Source organism: Phascolarctos cinereus, unplaced genomic scaffold (assembly GCF_003287225.1).
Source record: "Phascolarctos cinereus isolate Bilbo 61053 unplaced genomic scaffold, phaCin_HiC Scaffold_2;HRSCAF=192, whole genome shotgun sequence".
NCBI lineage: Eukaryota > Metazoa > Chordata > Mammalia > Diprotodontia > Phascolarctidae > Phascolarctos > Phascolarctos cinereus.
The window spans coordinates 202,711,633-202,732,602 of NW_027555625.1; the positions used below are offsets into that span (position 1 = coordinate 202,711,633).

Consider the following 20,970-nt stretch of genomic DNA (forward strand, 5'->3'; position numbering starts at 1 on the left):
TCACAGGCATTAACTCTCTTCCTATCTCCATCATTCTTCTCTCCACTTACACTCCTAACTTCCAATCTCTCTGACAGCCCAGCACAGAATGCTTTGACTCTTCTAGAATAGTAACAATGCCCAAATGGTGGTGACTTGGTGATTATGGGACCTCCATATGAATTCTCTTTTTTTTTCTTTCAACTTCTCCAGTTTGCTTCTCCGGTTGCAGGTGTTACGGTACCTGGCCAACGTGACTCACGTTAATGATTTTTCTAATAAAACCTATTCAGAAAAGGAGCTGATTATATCTACTCTGCTCTAAATTTGCCAATTTTGAGAGAACTGTTTTCAGAATAAGTGACAATGCCAAGGGTACAATCTAGTTGTGCTAATTGGGTGAACATTCCTATTGCAACATCATAGAGGAGAAGATACTGAGAGGCTGGCTCTAGGAATATTCATGCTTTGTGAAAAGGAATTAATGCACCTGTCACACCCACACAATTGGTCTTGCAATGCTCAAAACACTTCACATTATTTAAATCTGTCCATTTGAAAATTTTTTAAAGCTCAAACTTAGATATTTCTATTGGAGGACTGGAAAAGAAATTTAGCAATTCATTTTTATTTTATTTTTTAAAAATATATTGATGCATTTTGGTTTTGAATTGCTTGGATTTCCCTTTTATCCCTCTCCTCTCATTCCAGGCATATAATAAAGAATTTTTTTAAAAAAGAGTAAGAGAAAAAATTCAGCAGAACCAGTCACCACATCAAAAAAAAAATCTGATAGTATATAAAATGTTCCAATTCTGTGGACCCCCACCTCTGCAAAGAAATGGTGGGGGGTACCTTCTCATATGTCTCCTTTGGCGACAAGCTTTTCTTTCTTTCTTTCTTTCTTTCTTTCTTTCTTTCTTTCTTTCTTTCTTTCTTTCTTTCTTTCTTTTTTGTAATTTTTGATTGCTTTGTGTATTGTTGTACTCATTGTGCATATTGTTTCCTTGCTTGTGCTTACTTAACTTTTGCATCAGTTCCTTTCTGTGCTCCTCTGTATTGGTAATATTCATTTTTTTTCATAGCACCATAATATTGCCTTACATTCATGTATTGCCATTTGTTTAGTCATTTGCTGATTGATGGCCATATATTTGTGATTCAGCAATTCAATTTCAAACAGATGTTTGGTATGTGTGCCAGACACTGTGCTAGGTATACAGAGGCAAAAAAAATAAGGTCATCCTTCTTGTAGAACTTGCCTTGTACCGGGGGGGAAAAGCTTGTACACAGATGAGAGTATAGTCAAAGGAGAAGTGAGGAAGACAATGGCACTAGCAGCTGGGGAGATCAATGGAAAGAGATCTCGATCTGAAGTCAGAGGCGTAGAGTTCAGACCTCGGCTTTGCCACTTACTATCTGTGTGATAGTTTTCTCATCTGTGACAGCTATGTGGTGAGAGTAGTGGTCCTGGAGTCAGAAAGACCTGAGATCAGATCTGGCCTCAGGTACTTACTAGTTGGGCAACTTTGAGCGAAACACTTAACCTCTTTCCACCTTGGTTTCCTCAACTGTAAAATAGGGATAATAATAGCAACTATCTCCCAGGCTTGTTGTAAGGATCAAATGAGATATCTGTAAAGTATTTGTTTTCTTCTTTCATTTTTTCCTTCCTTTCTTCTTCCTCCTTCCTTCCTTCCTTCCTTCCTTCCTTCCTTCCTTCCTTCCTTCCTTCCTTCCTTCCTTCCTTCCTTCCTTCCTTCCTTCCTTCCTTCCTAATGAACAGGGTGAATTTGATGACCTTGAAGAGTCTCTTCCAGTTCTAAATCTGTGATCCTTCTTGGCCTACCTGGAGCAGTTCCAGGCAGGTCAAATCTTGAAGGAAGACAAGTATTCTGAGAGGAGGTGATGAAGAGCCGCAGTGTGTTCCAGGCATGGAAAGTAATTTATGCAAAAACAAAAGATAGACAAGATGGAGAATCTAACTTAGGGATTACCTAGTGATCTCGTTGGCCAGAATCTAGCATGCATGAAGTATAGTGATGTGAAATATGGGTGGGAAGACAGGACAGGACCTGATTGTGGCATCATAACAACATTGTAAAGGATAGGCAGTGCCAGTATTATCCCTATTATACAGATAGGGAAATTGAGACTCATTGAACCTAACTTGTAAGCTATCAAATGCCTACTATATGCCAGGCACTGTGCTGAGCCCTCTGGATATAAATGCGATGAATGAAACAATCCCTTCTTGCAAGACACTTGCTTTCTAATGCGTGCACCAGCCTAAGAAGTTATCAGGCCTAGGATTTGATTCCAGGTTTCTCTTGTCTCCAAGTTCACTGCTCTTTCCACTTTATCATCCTGTCCATCTGAACCTCAGGCTTTTCATCTAGAAAATGGGGATTAATATATTTAGTGGACTGCAATAAATAGTAATCACTATTTATCTCACAAGCAAGTGAGATAATAAGTATGAAAAAGCCTTGAAAACAGCTAAGTACCATTCTTCTACATTGAGTTAAAATCCAGAGTTTTTTAAAAAAAACTTATTTCCATCCAAAATGGTTAAAAAATATGTCATATGTGTATGTGTGTATATATGTATAGAGGGTGTTACAAAAGTCTTAGTGCAGTTTAAAACTTTAATAATTTAAAAATTATTTTGTGTAAATATGTATGTGTATATATATATATATATATATATATATATATATATATGTACACACGTATGTGTGTGTATGTATGAAATACTTCCTTGCCCTGAGAGTCTATTGAAAATAATTAACTATTTTTTAATACATCTCAGGGTACCTTTTAAAATATTCATTATTGTGCTATGTCCTGTTACAGAGGGATGCCCTTAGGGGACACTGAGATGTGTCAAGGCTGTTTGTTCTTTCACTCAATTTTTCTGAACTGCTAGACTTTGTACTTTGGGGCCACTTTATATTTCTTATTCCTCCCTTTTTGACCAGTTGTTCCTTTTCATAGCTGCCAATGTCCCAACTTGTAACAGCTGCTTCCACTTTGTCATTTGCTGCTTCTAATCTGTAAGGACCTATAGGGTTTTCCTACCAGCAATGGGCATGATCATTTAGTTCATGGTCCACATGAAGCCAACTCTGGTTGTTTTGGGTTTTTTTCTTTTTGTTTTTTGTTTTCTTTTAAGGAGAGGCATGGCTGGCAAGTTTATTTGATGGCTATTTCAGTGGACTCCAAGCTCAGTATGAGAGGCATGTGATAGGGAGGAAAAATGGCAAGGACCTTAGCATCTGCTAAGGAGATAAGCCTGGGTTGAGTCCTAGGGAGTGGCCCACCCCAGGAAAGGAAGTGGGCAGAGGCTGGAACAGGGCAGGTGTTCCTCGGCTGCCCTGGGGGTGGAGGGTTATACTGGGGAGAGGGAGGGGTGATGAGTCCAGGCAAGGCAGGGAGGCAGCAGTTATCCCTGGCTAGCCAGCCTCTGAAGCCCTTTTTGCTTCCTAAGTGCTCCGGGGATGCCATGTTCCAGATGAGGCTTAAACATCTTCTGATGCCTTTGATTTATAACCTTGACTAGTGGGGTGGTCCTTCAATTAATAAATGGGAAGACAAAATATTTAAAGAGCTCTGGACTTGAAATTAGAAGACCTATTTTTAAATCCTGTCTCTGATACTTCCTAGTGATGTTATCTTCATTTAGAAAGTCCCTAACCTTCCTTGGCCTCAGCTTCCTCTTCTGTAAAGTGGGGAAAATAATCCTTGTTATCTGACCCACAGAATTTTTGTAAGGAAAGTGCTTGGTAAACCTTAAAGCTCTCACTCAAATATAAATTTTATTAATTATTATTTGCTTAATAAAAATTCTCATAATAGTCTTCTTCATCTAGGGAAATATTGAGTGGTTACCAGTTTTCAGTAAAGAGTAGCATTCCTTCTCGTTCTTGCACCTTCTGAATTTGTGTGGACTTCTGTGTTGTCATCATCTTATATCTTTATTCTCCTTTGTCTCTGTGTTACTACCTGGACAGCTTATACTTGACAGAGATCAATGCTTTGTCAGGTGGGCAATCACCATTTTGATATGCTAACATCCCCTAATGAACATAATAACCTATCAGCTAAGTAAACAATTCATTAGTCTGGGAGCAGCATGATCAGATGCATCTTGATTTGGTGACATCAGATACCCTGTAGCCAGACGATTCCCGGCAAAACTCCCAGCAGACACAGTGGCGGGCCTCACTTGCCAGGCAAGGATTGGGCATTGCAGTCTGTAGTTTTAGATATTGTTATCTTTTCCAATCCATGGATGGTGTAACAATTTGGACAAGTGTCTAGAAAGAACCCAGTGAGTTCAGGTGACGGACCAAGTGCAAAAGAAGTAATAGAATGACAGTGGATGTAAAGTTAGAGTGTCAAGGTACATAATAGGCATTCAATAAATACTTGCTACTTTAGTTCACTTTTTCCTCCTGCTTCCTAGTGCACCAAATTCAGAGTCTGAAAATTGGGTTCAGATCCCAGTTTTGTTATTGACTACCAGTGTGACTGTAGACAAATTTCTTCTTTCTCTTTGAGCTTCAGTTTCCTTATTTATCGAATGAGAGAGTTGAACTGTGTCATAGAGCTGAAAGAAACCTCAAATGCCATCTAGTCGAATGCCCTTATTTGCCCTTATTTCACCTTCAGAATACTTGTTCTCAGGGCAGCTAGGTGGCACAGTGGATAGAGCACTGGCCCTGGATTCAGGAGGACCTGAGTTCAAATCCGGCCTCAGACATATAACACTTACTAGCTGTGTGACCCTGGGCAAGTCACTTAACCCCATTGCCTAGCAAAAAAAGAAAAAAACAAAACAAAACAAAAAAACAACCAACCAACCAAATAAACAAACATAATACTTGTTCTCAGTGTTGGCAACTAACTAGAGCTTGGCTGCTCAGCCTGACATTCAAGGCCCTTGATGGCTCGCACCACTAAATTTGTAGCCTTATTCCATAGTGATCCCCTACTATATTCTCAACTCTAGCCTAGGAGTCCTTAGCCTGGAGTCCATGAAGTTTTTTTTTTTAATTATTTTGGTAACTTTATCTCAATATAACTTTTCCTTGGTAGTCCTATAGATGTTATTTTACGCATTTAGAAACATCATTCAGAATAGGAGTCCATAGGCTTCATTAGACTAAAGGTGTCCATGACACAAATTTAAGGGTGCTTGGTTTAGTCAAACAGGACTGCTCCTTACTTTGTGCAAATCTGTGTCTTTTCCCCCTTCTTTTTTTGTTTATGCTGCTCCCAACATCTAGAAATGTGCTACCTCCAAACTCCAGTTATTTGGTAAGGGGGAAAGGAGTATATTGAGTGAATGAATAAATGAATAAAGCATTTATTAAGCACTTATTATGTGCAAAGCACCGAGCTAAGTCCTGGGGATAAAAATAGAAATAAGACATGTTCTGATCTCAAGCAGTCCATGTTGTTCTAATGGGGGAGGCAATGCACGTAGAAGGTTTCAACTGTGAATCAGATGGAAAAAATATCATGACCCGTGGGTTACAGTGGCAAAGTAAATGGTAATGCCTCTTCTTTGTGTGTGTGTGTGTGAGGCAACTGGGGTTAAATGACTTGCCCAGGGTCACACAGCTAGTAAGTGTTATGTGTCTGAGGTCTGATCTGAGACCGGTTTTGAACTCAGGTCCTCCTGACTCCAGGGCCTGTGCTCTATCCACTTCGCCACCTAGCTGCCCACCTCTTCTTTAATGTCATTTCCACTGATAAAATGACATCAGTGTCTGATGTTGAGCCATTTAACAATGCCAAAAGCCTTTGATGACAAGAACTTTCTTTTCTGGGTCTTCAGTAACTGTGGCTGTTGGAGCAGGTGCCAGGCTACATCTCCATAGGTGGTGCTTCCCAGGATGGTGGTGGGGGACGCTGGGCCAGAAGCATTGTCATTCCCAAAGCTCTCGGGCTTAAGATCCTGGGCTGTCTCCTTCAGGATTTGGGGGGAGGTAGGAATCAAGGTGGGCTGGGGCATCATTTAACTTGCTTGGCATGTGCTGCTTTCTGTCTCTCCCTCAGGGTGCTTCAGGCAGGCTGGCTTGCCTGCTCTTCCTGTGGCAGTTAGGTGGTAGTAGGTAAGGATGTCTTGCAACTTCTCCACAGGAATTACTTTCTGCATAATGACTTTGAGGGCTGGGCTGGAAGCAGTGTGGGTGGTCTGGAAAGTGCTCCCCCTCCCAAGGCTCCTGTGACTATTTATTCAGAAATGAATGTTATCAAAGCTGATGGCCTCAACATACGTTTTTGAACAAAGAAAGAAATGTTCCTGCTCTTTTGGATCCACTATCAACCAGTGGACCCAATGCCATGATGCAGATTTTCGTGAAGACTTTGATGGGGAAGACCATCACCCTTGAGGTCAAACCATCTGATACTATTGAAAATGTCAAGGCCAAGATACAAGATAAGGAAGGTATTCCCCCTGATCAACAAAGATTGATTTTTGTGGGCAAGCAACTGGAAGGTGGTCAAACTTTGTCTGACTACAACATTCAGAAGGAGTCTACCCTTCATCTTGTTCTGAGGCTTTGTGGTGGTGCCAAGAAGAGAAAGAAGAAGTCTTACACCACTCCCAAAAAGAACAAGCATAAGACAAAGAAGGTGAAGCTTGCAGTTCTGAAGTACTATACGGTTGATGAGAATGGCAAGATTAGCTGCCTTCGACGAGAGTGCCCTTCTGATGAATGTGGTGCTGGGGTCTTCATGGCTAGCCATTTTGACGGACGTTATTGTGGCAAGTGTTGTCTAACCTACTGCTTTAACAAGCCAGAGGACAAGTAAATGTGTATGTGTTAATAAAAAATAATCAACTAAAAAAAAAGAAATAAAAAGAAAGAAATGTTCCCATCTCAATTCTCACCACCACCACCACCACTACCATCACCACCTCCCAGTTCCCTTTCCTTGGAGCTGACTTTGGTGTGCATTTTTTTTTTCCTATTTGTTGCATGTCGTCTTAATGGCTTCATGAAGACTTGGGTACAGATGGAATTCATCCATCTCTGGCCTCCATTGATCTTATACGGGACCAAGTGCTTGTCCAGCAGTAGCACTGGGAGGATTACAAAGCATTATCCTCCTCAGATTGACCAAGAGGGTGCTATATTGGGTTAATCCGCATTAAAGTATCATTGCCCCCTCCTGTTCCAGGGAGGGAAACTAGGATTTGCTATTTTTGGAACAACGTTCATGTAATTTCATAAATCCCCTTATTCTCAAGAACTGAGAATAGGCCATTTTAAAATTGTTTATTTGCTTTTAAGTTTGATTTTCTCTTTTCCCTAGTCTTGCAACTCATGTGATAACAGCAGACAGTTAAATTTTTCTAAAACTCCTATAAGCTGCAAAGATGCTGTCTTCTGCAGTAGACGTTGTTTTGCCCTGAGATTAAACTACATGATTCCTTCCCCTGAATTTCTTTCTAACTCCTGGTGCTTGTACTTTGCATTTGGGATGGAGTGATGGTGAAGAAATCTCACAGAAGGTCCCATTCAGTTACATTCATTCATGATACTTATAGAGTACTGACCTGGGATAAAATTCAGATGCTGTTGTCCTTGTGGAGTTTACAGTCTAATATGGGGATAAGATTGGATGTAATAATAGTAGCTTGCATCTCTGATCAGTATTTAAGATTTTCCAAGTACTTTCCTCACAATAACCCCATGAGGGAGGATATTATCCTCAGTTTTATAGATGAAGAACTGAGGCATACTGGATGAAGTGACTTTCCCAGGGTTATACTACTAGTAAGTGTCTGAGGCCAGATTTGAACTCAGGAAGATGAGTCTTCCTGACTCAACACCTGGTGCTCTACCCACTGCACTATCTAGCTGGTTGTAGAATCTCTTCCCAAGAGGTAAAATCATAACTAGCATTAGAAGGGACCTAACAGGCCATATAGTCCAAGCCCCTTGTTTTCTGGAAAAGGAAATATTGAGACCTAGTAAGGTTAAGTAACTTGCCCAATATCACAGAAGTAGTAAGAGCCAGAAGCATGATTTGAACTGACTCTAAAGCTGCTGTACCCCTTTGGTGTTTATAGAATTCCTTCACAAAAAGGGTCTTTAAGACTAATTCTTATCTCACTTCCCTCTATGGTTTAAGAACATGACATAACTGGATAAATCAGCCCTTGTACTTCACTTCACTGGCTTCAAATCCAGTTCCTTACTGTTTTGAGCATGTGCTCTAAATTCTTTAAACCACCCCATGTAGATAATAAATACAGAATAAATCAAATGGCTCATTCCATTTAAATCAAGTCCAGAGAGATGCCCCTTAAAAATTGGCTGTCCTGTAAGATTTATGCAAAGTCTGGACTTTACACCCTAGGGATCTGGAATTAAATGGAAATTCTGACCAAGCTGTATCTCCTTTGATAATGTGGGGCACATCTCTAGGACTTGGATTGAAGAGTAACAATGGTGTTAAATGCTGCCTGGGTAAACAAATCTGGAGACATTAAATAGAAAGGAGTCCTTAAATTCAGAGAATTGCCTAAGAGATTTATTTTTAAGTAAAACACATTTCATGTGTTCTACAAAAGCTTAATGCCTTTTTGTAAAATTTGAAAATTACTTCATTATTATGATTTTCTAACGTTCTTTATTCTGATGTCCCTTCCAAATTTGAAATTCTGTGATTGTGATTCTGTCCTTGCTTTCCATTTTGAAGGCTTTCTTCTCTCACACATGTGTTTTCAGTCTAATATGATAGTCTGAGCCTTGAAATGAAAGACACACATGGAGCCATAAAGTGAATCTCCAATTTTGTAAAAAGGCAACAGCCCAGGGAGGGGAAGGGATTTATTCAAATCATACAACTCCATGACAGCATGGGTCTTCATGGTAGCGTAGTGTCTCCCCTCTATTGATCATCTCCAATTAGTTCTGTATATATATTGCTTGTACACAATCTTTTTCATGCTGCCTCCCCCATTAGACTGGAAACTCAGTGAGGACAGGGACTATCTTTGCTTTTGTTTCTATCCCCAGCTCCTATCACAGTGTCTGGTACATGTAGGTGTTTAATAAATGCTAATTGACTGACTGATCATGGCCTGTCCATCTCTGTACCCCTGAAGTGCCTATCACAGGGGATTAAATTGAATTGTTTAAATAATCACAGCATTGGTGACTGTATCTTATCTAAATTTTCTGTCTCCCTCAGTACAGTAATTGCTTAATGTTTTTTGAAGTGAATGAATGGGGACTATAGAAGTTGGCACTTTCAGAGAAAGTAAATTTTTTCTTTCTCTTTCCATCTACATGATTATGTTTAAAGCCTTCGCTCTGAAAGGATTCACATCCCTGGATTTTATAGAGTGATAATTCTTTTGTCTTGTTTATATGGGAAGCTGATGGCATTAAGCTTGACTGTTTTGGACAAATCTGTTGTTGATATCCCATAAATGCTGAACTTGGGGTGCTCTTTGGTGTAGTAGAAGGAGTTCTGAGCTGGGAATTGGGAATCTTGGCTCTGTCACTGATTGCTATGCGACGTCTCCATACAAGTCACTTCACTTTTCCGGAATTGGACTAGATGATAAGTATAATTCTGTGGTCGTTTAAACTTTAGTAAGAGCTATTTTTACCTTGTGAGTAGAGAGGGAAAGTATTGTTACCACTTTTTATAGGAGAAGTTGATACTCAGAGAAGGGGAAGAATTTGTCCTGAGTCACAAAGATAACAGAACCAAGTCTGGAACTCAGGCATTCTGGAACCAGCTCCCAGCATGCTTTACACCAGACCATGCATTAACTATGGCTGAGCAACCAGAGCTTTACATCAAATTACCAAAATTTAGAGGGTATGAGCAACACTTGTAGTCCTTCAATACTCTAGGAGCAAGTGAGTTTAGCACCTAGTTAGCAAGAATAATTAGTTAATCTAGGAAGCCATCATTTGGTGTTTGCTTCCTCCTTTCAGACCCATACCAGGGAGTTTTTTTCCCTAGCTTAACAGACAGCCTGCACCCACTGCACCTTGCCATGGTCCCCCAGCAGCACTTGAGGGCACACTTCAGGCTGCTTGTAATAGGCATAAAAAATGCTAGTTATAGCTCTGCCCGTGCTGCCTCCCTAGACGATCTCCTAGGGTTTCTTCCAGTTCTAACATCCTCTGCATCTAATTAAATGGCTCTATGATCTCATTGATTTGGGAGTTTCTGCCAATGAGGCGGATCACAGCCCATCCATGCCTGCCCATCCTTGTAGGCTCATCTGTGTTCTCCCCAGAATTCATTGGATCCACCCAATATGCTAAAGGCCTTCTCCATTTCCTCCTGACATCACAAAGGTCCCAGAGGAGCATTTTGGTTCTCCATCTGTCTTCCATGTGGTGGGCTCATCTTCTTTTTGCAATACAATTCCTTGATAACACCCTAAACTTACTCCTGTTCTTCAGAATTCCTCATTGATTGGATGTTGCAGTCTGCTCACATCTACCATCTGCTTCTCCATTGCCTTCTGTGTGATTCTCATCTATGATTCTTTAGAGGCAATGGTGTTACATGCCTGATGCTATACAGCAACACCAGTAAAATGTTAGTACAATATTGAAAAGATAGGCTTTTGCTTTTATGGGAAGCTTGGGGTCAGTAAAAGAGTATTTTGTTAATATATATATTTTTGGCCATAATAATCCATTCTGCCTTTTTATATTGTATGTATTTAGTAAGCTGGGTGAATTACTGAAGGTATAGGAATAGGACAGAGATGTGAGAGAAATATTAGGAATATTATGCAAGGTGAAGGCTAGACTCTCAGTAGGGACTCCAGTTAGAAGACTATTGTAAAAGTCTAGGAGAGGGGCAGCTAGGTGGTGCAGTAGATAGAGCTCCGGCCTTGGAGGCAAGAGGACCTCAGTTCAAATCCAGCCTCAGACACTTGATACTTACTAGCTTTGTGACCCTGGGCAAGTCACTTAACCCCAGTTGCCTCACCAAAAAAATAGAAGTCTAGGAGAGAGTTTGATAAGTAAGAAAGAATCAGTGAGGCATAATGGAAAAAATGCTGGATTTGGAGTCAGAAGACCTCAGTCTGAATAGTGGCTTTGCCTCTTACTACCTATTTGACCTGGAACAATTAACTTCATCTCTCTGGGCCTCACTTTTCTAATGTGTAGAAGTATGTAGGCAGTTAGATGAGAGGACATCTAAGGTCCCTTCCAGCTCTAATGGGTGAAATCCTGTGATCTTATGACTTGGATGCAAGTAGCATTACAGAGTTAGAATTGACAAGACTTGTATAGGAGGAGTGAGGGGGAGAAGAGTCAAAGAGTTGTTATTGGGTTCATTTGTTTCAGTCATGTCTGACTCTTCATGACTCCATTTGGGGTTTTCTTGACAAAGATACTGGAGTGATTTGCCATTTCTTTCTCTAGCTCATTTTACAGATGAGGAAACTGAGGCTCTGAGAAGTTAAGTGATTTGACCATGGTGACACATCTAGTAAATGCTGTAGTTGGGATCTGAATGCAAGTCTTCCTGATTCTAGGTCCAATAATCTCTCCAAAGATTGTCTTTCTACAGAGAAGCCTGCAAAAAAATCAGACTGGAAGCATATCTATAAGATGTCCGTTAGAACTGAAAATGCTTTGTCTCCTAGAAACAGTGTTGTGAATGGTAGTGACCTTCCCAGGCTAGCCCACAAAAGCCTTTTAAATGGGTAATATAGTTGAACTTAGTACCACTCGAATTAACCTGTGTTCCGTGTCCAGGAAACAAGTGGCCACTCATTTCAGGAGGTAGGAGGAGGAAGAAGAGTTTCCTTCCCCTTTCTAGGAGGAGCAGGGCTAGCCTCTAAAGTACAATTATAAAATAAGGGAAGTCTGTCTCTGGCAACCATACACCTCTCTCTGTATGATCTCTCTAGCCTCCCAGTGCCTCTTTCCCTTAGCTCATGGTTTCCTAAACCCCCTACTGCTACACCCCACCCAATTCTGCCTTGCTCTTTAAAGTATTTTCTAACTACAATCTGTTTTCTATCTTTTCCCCTTCCTATGCACCAATCAAAGCTTGCATCTCCTTAAGGGGATCTTAGCTGGGATCCTAGGTTTAGCCCTAGAAGGGACCTCAGACCTCCAAGCCATTCATTTTATGATGAGGACACTGAATTCCAGAGAAACTAAGTAGTCACGTGGGTAGCAAGTGTCAGAGGTAGGATGTGAAGCCAGGTCCACTGACTCTCTCCTGTTAAATTTTGGGGAGCAAAGTAGTGTGAACCAGATCCCTTGAACATTCCCAGGAGTATTGCTGCCTCTTTACTGCAGTCCACTCATTATTGCAATAGGCTGCTGGTGCATCTACCTGCCTCAAGTCTCCTCATTTTAATCTATCCTCCGTTTAGCTGCTAAAATGATTTTCCAAAAGTTCAGGTCTGACAAACTCCAGCGGCTCCCTGTTGCCTCCAAGAGCAAATCCAAAATTCTGTGTTTGGTATTCAGAGCCCTTTATAACCTAGCCCTCCCCTACCTTTCCAGTCTTCTTATACCTTTCCCCTGAAAGGTGCTCTTCTCTTCCATCCAGTGACATTGACCTCCTGCCTATTTCATGAGCAAGACACTCCATCTCTCAGTTCCAGGCACATTATCTAACTTTCCCCCATGCCTGGAATGCTCTCCCTTCTCCATTCTGACTACTGACTTTCCTGGCTTCATTTGTGTCCCAACTAAAATCCCACCTTCTACAGGAAGCTTTCCCCAACCCAACCCTTCTTAATTTCAGTGCCTTCCCTCTGTTGATTATTTTCTGTTTATCCTGTACATGGCTTGATTTGTATATATTTGTTTTTTGTGTTGTCTACCCCATTAGATTATAAACTCCTTGAAGGCAGAGATTGTCTTTTGCCTCTTATCATATCCTCAGCACTAAGAACAGTGCTGGCACATGGTAGGCACTAAATAAATGTTGATTGATTAATATTTGTGTTCAAAAAGAAGATGTTTATCAAGCCAAAAGAATCTAGAATTAGGAGAATTTCAGATCATATTAAATGCTCCAAACACTTGGAGACACTTCTCACCCCCAACACAAAAATGAATGGTTGGAGTTCAGTCCTTGTCCTTACTGTCTAGGGAGGGAGATTTGGGGAGATAAACCAGGGACATAAATAACTCTCATACCAAATAGAAGATGACAAAATGTATAGAAGTGCTAAACCAATGCCCCGAGAGATTAGAGGAGGTATAGATTGCTTCTGCTGGGAATCAGTTAGGGAAAGTTAGCATGTGGACATCGAAAAAAGCCATGGATTTGGAATTAAGAGGACCTGTTCTGGCTTTGACTGACACTTACTGATGACTTTAGGAACATTCCTTCCCCTCTCTGTGTCTCTGGATCTTCATCTGTAAAATGGGGCTATTCATACTTTTATCACCTACCCACTAGGGTTCTGGCAAGGAAAATCTCCTGCAAACTTTTCTAGAATTGTGAGGGGTTATTTTCTCCTTGATCTGAGCTTTGAAGGAAGGGAGGGATTTCAATTTTTAGAAACAGGAGAAGAGGAGGTGATGATAGGAAGGAAAGAGAACATTCCCCGTATGAGGTACTGTTGAACAAAAGCACAAAGATGGACTGGAAGGGGGATGGCAAAATGTGGGAGAAAATATTTTTGGACAGAGATGAGGCACCATCTAAGCAGGCTTGCCTAGAAATTTGTCTGCTGCCTCTCTTCCCATCCCTACCTCTGCCAATGGTCAGCTATTCTAGGTGATGCTGCTTCTCACATCTTCATTCCCATGCACTGGCAACTCTAAAAGCCATCAAGATTTTTATTTCCTCCAAAGGTAGGTAGCATGAGGTAGTTTTGGGAAAAGCATTGGACTTGAGCTCATGGGGACCTGAGTTTGAATCCTGACTCTTACTAACCTCTCTGGGCCTCATTTTCTTCATCTGTAAAATAAGGGGATTGGATTAGATCACACACACATATACATGCAAAAGGGGTCTGTTGATATATTTCAGGAGGATTCATAAACTTGAATGGGAAATAAATTACATCTTTATTTTCACTAATCTCTAACTGAAATTTAGGGCAGCTAGGTGGCACAGTAGATAGAATGCTGGGTCTGGAATCAGGAAGACTCAGCTTCCTGAGTTTAAATCCAGTCTCAAACACACACTGGCTGTGTGACCTTGGACAAGTCAATTTACCTGGTTTGCCTCAGTTTCCTCATCTGTAACATGACCTGGAGAAGGAAATGGCAAACCACTCCAGGATCTTTGCCAAGAAAACCCCAAATGGGGTTGTTGGACACAACTGAAACGATTGAACAAAACTAAAATTCAGTATCTTCTTCAATTATGAATTTAAAAAAAAATTATTTTGAGAAGGGGAACATAGGCATCACAAGGCTGCTAAAAGAGAGCCCATGACTCAAAAAGGTAAAGAATTCCCTGGCTGTAAAATCCTTTGGTCCTATGGAATTAGGAGACCAGGAGTTCAGGTCTTAGATTTAACTAGTTATGCAAACTTGGAAAGTTGTATCACTTCTCTGACAATGAATGTCCTATAACGGTGGAGTGAGGAGGCTGGACTAGGTGATCTCTGACCTTCAACCCTTGACACCTTGTGAGTCCTAGTTCTCATAGTAATAGTGTGGAACCCCCTCCTCTTGCCTGTAGTTTGGGGTGGGAATGGTTGAGGCAGCTATTTGTAGACATGTAGGCATGTAAACAAATCTCTATAAATCCACAAAGTAGCATTTTCTTTGTGTGGAATCACAATTCCGAGTTAATTGGTTACAATTAAATAAAGAGCTGCCTTTCCCAGACTTTCAGTTTGGTTCAGGCACTGGATAAGGATCTTTATTCCTTGGTTACGTATATGGGGGGGTGTATGGGTGTGAGAGAGAGAGAGAGAGAGAGACAGAGAGAAAGAGAGAGATAGGAGGGAGAATAGAGAGAAAAAGAGAGAAAGACACACACACACACACACACACACACACACACAGAGGATTTTGAGACTGTTTTTGCCTTTCCAAAGCCCGTTTTCTCTGTTTTGGATAAAAGCCAAGTTTGTCTTCACAGATATTCTACCCACTCCAAGCTACAAGAAGGACCAGCGCTTCTTCCTGGAAGGCTTCATTATGGGAACAGTTTTTTTTGAAGATCTGCTTTAGACATTACAGGGAGTGGGGGGGAAAGAAGATGATGACTTATGTAGCTGCCTCACGCAGGGAAGAGTAATGAACCCACTGCTGGTTAACTAGGTTTTTGAGATGTCAAAGGACTTGCTGGCTGGGCTGGGAAGAGGTTTTCGTGTATTTTCAAAAAAATTTTTTTGACAACTACTCAGAGAGCTGGAGTGAACCCAAAGACCCCAAAACTTTGATCTTGAAAACTAATAGTGTCTGGCTCCCTGGGGAAGACAACCGATGCTTTTATATTTGGTCTTTCAAAGTACATTATTATTTCAAAATTTCAAGTGACATGATGAATGGCATCCTTCACTTGGATGCAGAGTATTAATTATTTAACAGGGTACCAATCTGGATTCCCCTGTGTTGTCTTGGCATGTGCATCTGTAAAACTACACATGAATTTTAACACACCTGTTTAAAGTATTGTCAGGCACCCTATAGTTAAAACAAGGGTTTGCTTATTTGGCAAGAAATTGCCAATGCAAATGCATTTTTTTTAAATGGTCATTTTCAAAGTTGTTTGTTTCTTAAGTGATTCAATTATGATCTTTACCTATAGGCTGTCTGCTTACCTATCACTGTTTGGGCCTCTGTAATTAATCCTACATAAAGGAGTTAAGAAATGTTGTAACAGCTATTATACCATCTGGTGACTTAGAAATATTTTACAATCAAATTAATAAGACTCGCTTTCCTCCCTCCCTGCTCCATTCTTCTGTCTCTTCTCCATTCTCTTCTTCAAATATATATATATATGTCTTTGCTTGTGCATGCACAAACACACACACACACACACACACACACACACACACACACACACGCATACATGCATACACTTTCTACTACCATTGAGGAAAGCCAGAGAGGTGCTGGTCAAGGAAATATCCTTCACTGAAGAATGTTGACATTCCAGATCTAGGAAGATTTTATGGTCTTTGGAAGACCATTGGTTTTTTGAGGACTTTTGGACTTAACTTTCAGAACTTAACTTTCTTGTTTCTCAGATCATAGACAGCTCTAGGATCTAGAGCTTGAAGGGGTCTTAGAGTCATCCAGCCCAACCCCCTCATTTTACTATAGAGGAAACTGAGGCTCAGAGGATTGAAGTCACTTGCCTGAAGTCATAGAGCTATGTAGCAAGTGGTAGAAGAGAGTCTTGAATCTAAACCCTTTGACTCTAGGTCTAGAGCTCTAAGATTCCTGATTTTGTCATTATGGGCATTTACTCCAGCAACAGTAAGTGCCGCCCCACCCTTGCCTTTTAGTAGATGGTCATTAGGAATTGCAGTGGCAAGAAAAAAAATTCATCCCTCCTTCCTGGTTATGAGCCTCTAAACACTTAAGTCTGTTCTTCCCTTCCTACAAATCAGTCTGGCTGCCTGTAATTCTGTCTTTACAGTTTTCCTTCTTTGTGTTTTTAGTGTTTTTTCTTCCATGTTGAACAGTCCACCATTTGATACAAATCTCCTTGGGAAAAGTCAAACTTTAATTATTAAGCAAGCTCTAATCCTGGTAACTACTTATCATTTTATCAGAGATTAGTCTGTAACCCTTTTAAAGCAAGGAGACAGAGGAATAGTTTGACAGTGACAAAGACAGACATTTCCTACCTTCCATTTTTTCTGAGGGCCCACCCAGTCATGGCACTTAGAATTATCTTGCTAATCCTTGACTTGAAATATGCTATTTTTAGCATAAAGATTTCATTTTGCAATTTTTATGAAAATCTTGAGAGGCAACTTGGTATAGTGGATTGAGAGCCTTAGGTGTTGGACTTAATGACCTCAAAGACCTTTGCCAGCTCTAAATCCATGAGCCTTTTGAGGTACTTTCAGTTGTAGGATTCTGCTGAGCTTTCCTCAGCCATGGCCTAGAGTTGGGGCAGTGCCTAGAAATGAGGTTAGTAGATTCACAGCATTTAGGATCTGAAAGGTTGTCTAGAGGGATTGTTACAATGAATTTGAAGGCATAGGACCTGGATTGATACACTAACTTTGTCACTTACCCTGGGCAAATTATTATCTTTCTGAATCTCTCTCAGTTTCCTCATCTGTGACCTTGACCCAGAAAGAACCTCTGATACATATTGACCCTGAGTAATTCATTCAGCCTCTTGGTATTCTAGGCCAGTGGTGTCAAACTCATGCAGGAAGGGAAGCACTAAATGGTACATAAGGATCCCTGCAGGTGACATATTGACTTACAAAAATATTAGCATTATTTATATTCCATTGTATTTTTATTTATTTTGTTAAGTATTGCACAATTACATTTTAATCTAGTTCTGGCTGAACTGCAGAGTGTTGGGCAATACTCTAAGACCTTAAAGATCTTCCTAGATCTGGAATGCCAATATTTTACAATAAAGGATGCTTCCTTGATCAGTACCTCTCAGACTAAGTTGCAGAGAAGGTGCTGTGCTGATAGAGGGAATTTCCTATACAAATCAATTTGTAAGTCGTGACCATATCTATCTCTATAAGAACTTACATTTACGTAAACACTTTATAATTTGCATTCAGGGGCAAAAAAAAAGGGAAGTAATACAAGTATTAGGGCAGCTAGGGCATGTAGTTGATAGTGTACCTAGCCTGGAGTCAGGAAAACCTTGAGTTCAAATCTGGCCTCAGACACTTCCTGACTGTGTGACCCTGGGAAAGTCACTTAACCCTGTTTGCTTCAGTTTCCTCATCTGTTAAATGAGCTGGAGAAGGAAATGGTAAACCACTCCATCACCTTTGCCAAGAAAACCCCATATGGGGTCACAAAGAGTCAGACATGACTGAAACAACTAAACAACAATGACAATACAGGAATACCCACATTACAGATGATACTGGCTCGGGTTTAGAAAATGATTTGTCTGAGTAAGTGGTAGAGCCAGGATTTCTACTCCTGATTCCGTGTCTGGTCCTCTTTCTACCACATCAACTGCTACTCCCTAATGAAAACATCCTTCATAATGTCTATATAGAGGGATGATTTTGAAGGGGGAGTAGGCATTTATATCAAGTAGAACCAAATGTACTATTTTGTATTCAAGGTGATAAAAAGCTGGAGTACTTCAACGTATTTTATCTCTTCTCTCTGCCCGCCCCATTCCTGCACTGTATCTTCTCCTCCACACCCCTGCCACCCCTGCCACATCCCCCACACTGATTGAAAATAGTCAGATTTTTAATCCAAATGAATAAAGGCCCAGGATAATAACCTTAAGTTATGGTGCTGCTTATATTCGTGTTGAGGAGGTTACAACCCAAATATGTTCCTTTTCCCCCTTCTCAGCTTGTTTCTAGGAGACTAGTGTTTATTTGGGAAGAGAGGAGAAAACCTTTTCATTCCCAGAAGAATGTGGGAGTTTTTAGGGTGTGCCTGAATGAGGAGTTCCTAGAGTTGGTTTCCAGAAATCTGATACATTCACAGGGGTACAACTTAGCCAAGGCAGTTGCAGTGTTAAGAGAATGGTTTTAGGTTTAGGCTGGACAGACCCTTAGCAGGATTCGGGGGTGGGGGTGGGGGAGGTAGAGAAAGGTTTAACCTTCGAGGTTCACCCTGAAGACGTGCTAATACTTGGTGTTATGGTATGTTTTTCACCATGGGCTTGCTTGCTAGCTGCCTGGTGCCTGTCTTAATCCCCAGTGCTTTTAAAGTTTCCGAAGTGAACTTTGCCATTCCTTATTCATTAGATCCTTATGAAAAGACTATAACAGATGAAAGGAAGAAATTATCATTTGAATCATAAATAGAAGGAACCTAAAACCTAAAGGAGGTAACTTACTAACTTAAGCTTAATAGGAAGAATCTTGAATAGCAAAGCTAGTATTATTATTACCCAGGTCTCCAGGCTCTCAGACCTGACTTCTTGATAGGCCTTAAATCAGGAACCACTTTTTTTCCCTCTTGGAAAGAGAAGAATTTGCCAAGCTTGGTTTAGCTTGGTGGAATCAGTGTAGAAGAATAGATAGGACAGTGGGCTTGGAGTCAGAAAGATCTGGGTTCAAATTTTGCCTTAGATACTTATTGGCCCTGTGACCTTGGCTGGACAAGTTACTTAAAACTCCCTGTGATTCAATTTCCTTTTCTCTAAAACGAAGGAGTTGGACTTCATGGTCTCTAAGCTCTTTTCCACCTCTAAATCTGTGATCTTTTAAAGATATTTTCAGTTGTAGCCTTGTGCTGAGTTTCCCTAAACTCTGGCCTAGAGTTAGGGCATGGCCTAGAAATAAAATTTGTAGATTCACAGTGTTTTTGGACCCAAAACAAACCTTAAAGATCATCTATAGGCATTGTGACAATGAAAAGAGCCCTCAAGTTGGGGGGAACTGGAACTGGATTCAAATCCTAACTTTGACCTGAGTTCAAATCCGGCCTCAAACCAAAATACTTGACACTTACTAGCTGTGTGGCCCTGGGCAAGTCACTTAACCCCAACTGCCTAAAAAAACCCCCGAAAAGCCTAAAATCCTAACTTTGTCACTTAATCTCTTTGGGTCTCTCAGTTTCCTCATCTATAGAAATAAGGGAGAGTTGACTAGATGTTTTTAAAGTCTTTTAAAGTCTTTTCATCCTAGTACTAGTCCTGGCCCTTACCCCCACTCTTCATTTCATCAAAGAGAAAATACAATGATGGAGTGGAAATGTTAACAAGGATGACCATAACTTCCACTTTTGAGGAGAACCACTCCAGATGTACAAGTCTTTTTTGAAAAAAGAAGCCTTGAAAGCTTTCGTTTCATTATTACAGTGAAATATCATCTTTGGGAATCTTCAGTCCTTCAGATTGTCTAACTCTAAGAGAAGGTCACTTTGGCCTCATTCATTCATTAGTTTATTCAGCATTTGTTAAAAGCCTAGGATGTATAAAGCATCAGATTCTCAGTTTCCTCATTAGTTTGAAAAAAAATGAGGGAAGGAGAGGATAACACAAAAAGTCTTTAGTATCATTTAAGTACTGTTTGCTTTGCTATTTACCATCCCCTTCTACTGTGATGGTTCCATCCTTGTAGCTGGACCCTCCACCAGTAAAAATAGAAATCCACTTAGTCCCCCTTGTTCTGTATGATTCTTTTCTATGTCTTAAAATAAATTCTCCATAGAATATCTACCCAAATAGTCAGCCTTTGCTTATGCTGCTTGAACCTAGCTGTTATGCATTACTTTAGCTTTATGGCTAATCCACCATGTTTTTCAGTCATTCATATCTTTGATTTTTTTTGGGGGGGGGAGAAGGGAAGGGCTACTTCTTATATGCATATCATCATCAATAATGGGCTGTAGGCACCCTATATCCACCATATGCCCTTAAGTCACCTATACTTTTGATTCTTCTCAGGCTGTGGTGTGCTATTTACAGACTTAGTGTCTCACCAGAGTGTAATTTGTTTTGGTCCTTTTTTGTCAGGGACCAGTTTGAGATTACTGAGACACTCACATTTTCCAAGTGTGACCTATTCTACTCTTCTCCTAGGTATTTAATAACTATTGTTGATCTGAATGAAATAGTCACCGAAAGAGGAAACTCTGTGTAAATAATCTATTTACTCTAACGTCTGCAGTAAAAAGCATGCCTGGCTGCCCAAGTGAAAGGGTGGTGATTAGCTTCAGGGTCATAAACCTCATCATCAGCTCCAGCATCTTATTCCTCCCTGGTTAACATCCTCCGATGTACATTGAGGAAATGGTATCACATTAAAAGCTGGGACTGAGGAGACCAGGGTTCTAGCCTCAAGTCTACCACTAACTTGATTTCAGAGAAGGTATTTGAAGCTGCAGATTCCTCATCTATACTGAGGAAGGAGTT

The 20,970-nt window shown here is 40.5% G+C and overlaps 1 protein-coding gene and 1 pseudogene across 7 annotated transcripts in view; both read left to right on the forward strand.

Annotated features, from left to right (window-relative positions):
- HPCAL1 (hippocalcin like 1) overlaps positions 1 to 20,970 on the forward strand; it is a 192,228-nt gene that overhangs the window by 48,761 nt on the left and 122,497 nt on the right. The window lies entirely within an intron of this gene.
- On the forward strand, positions 6,320 to 7,030 carry LOC110212644 (ubiquitin-ribosomal protein eS31 fusion protein pseudogene; annotated as a pseudogene).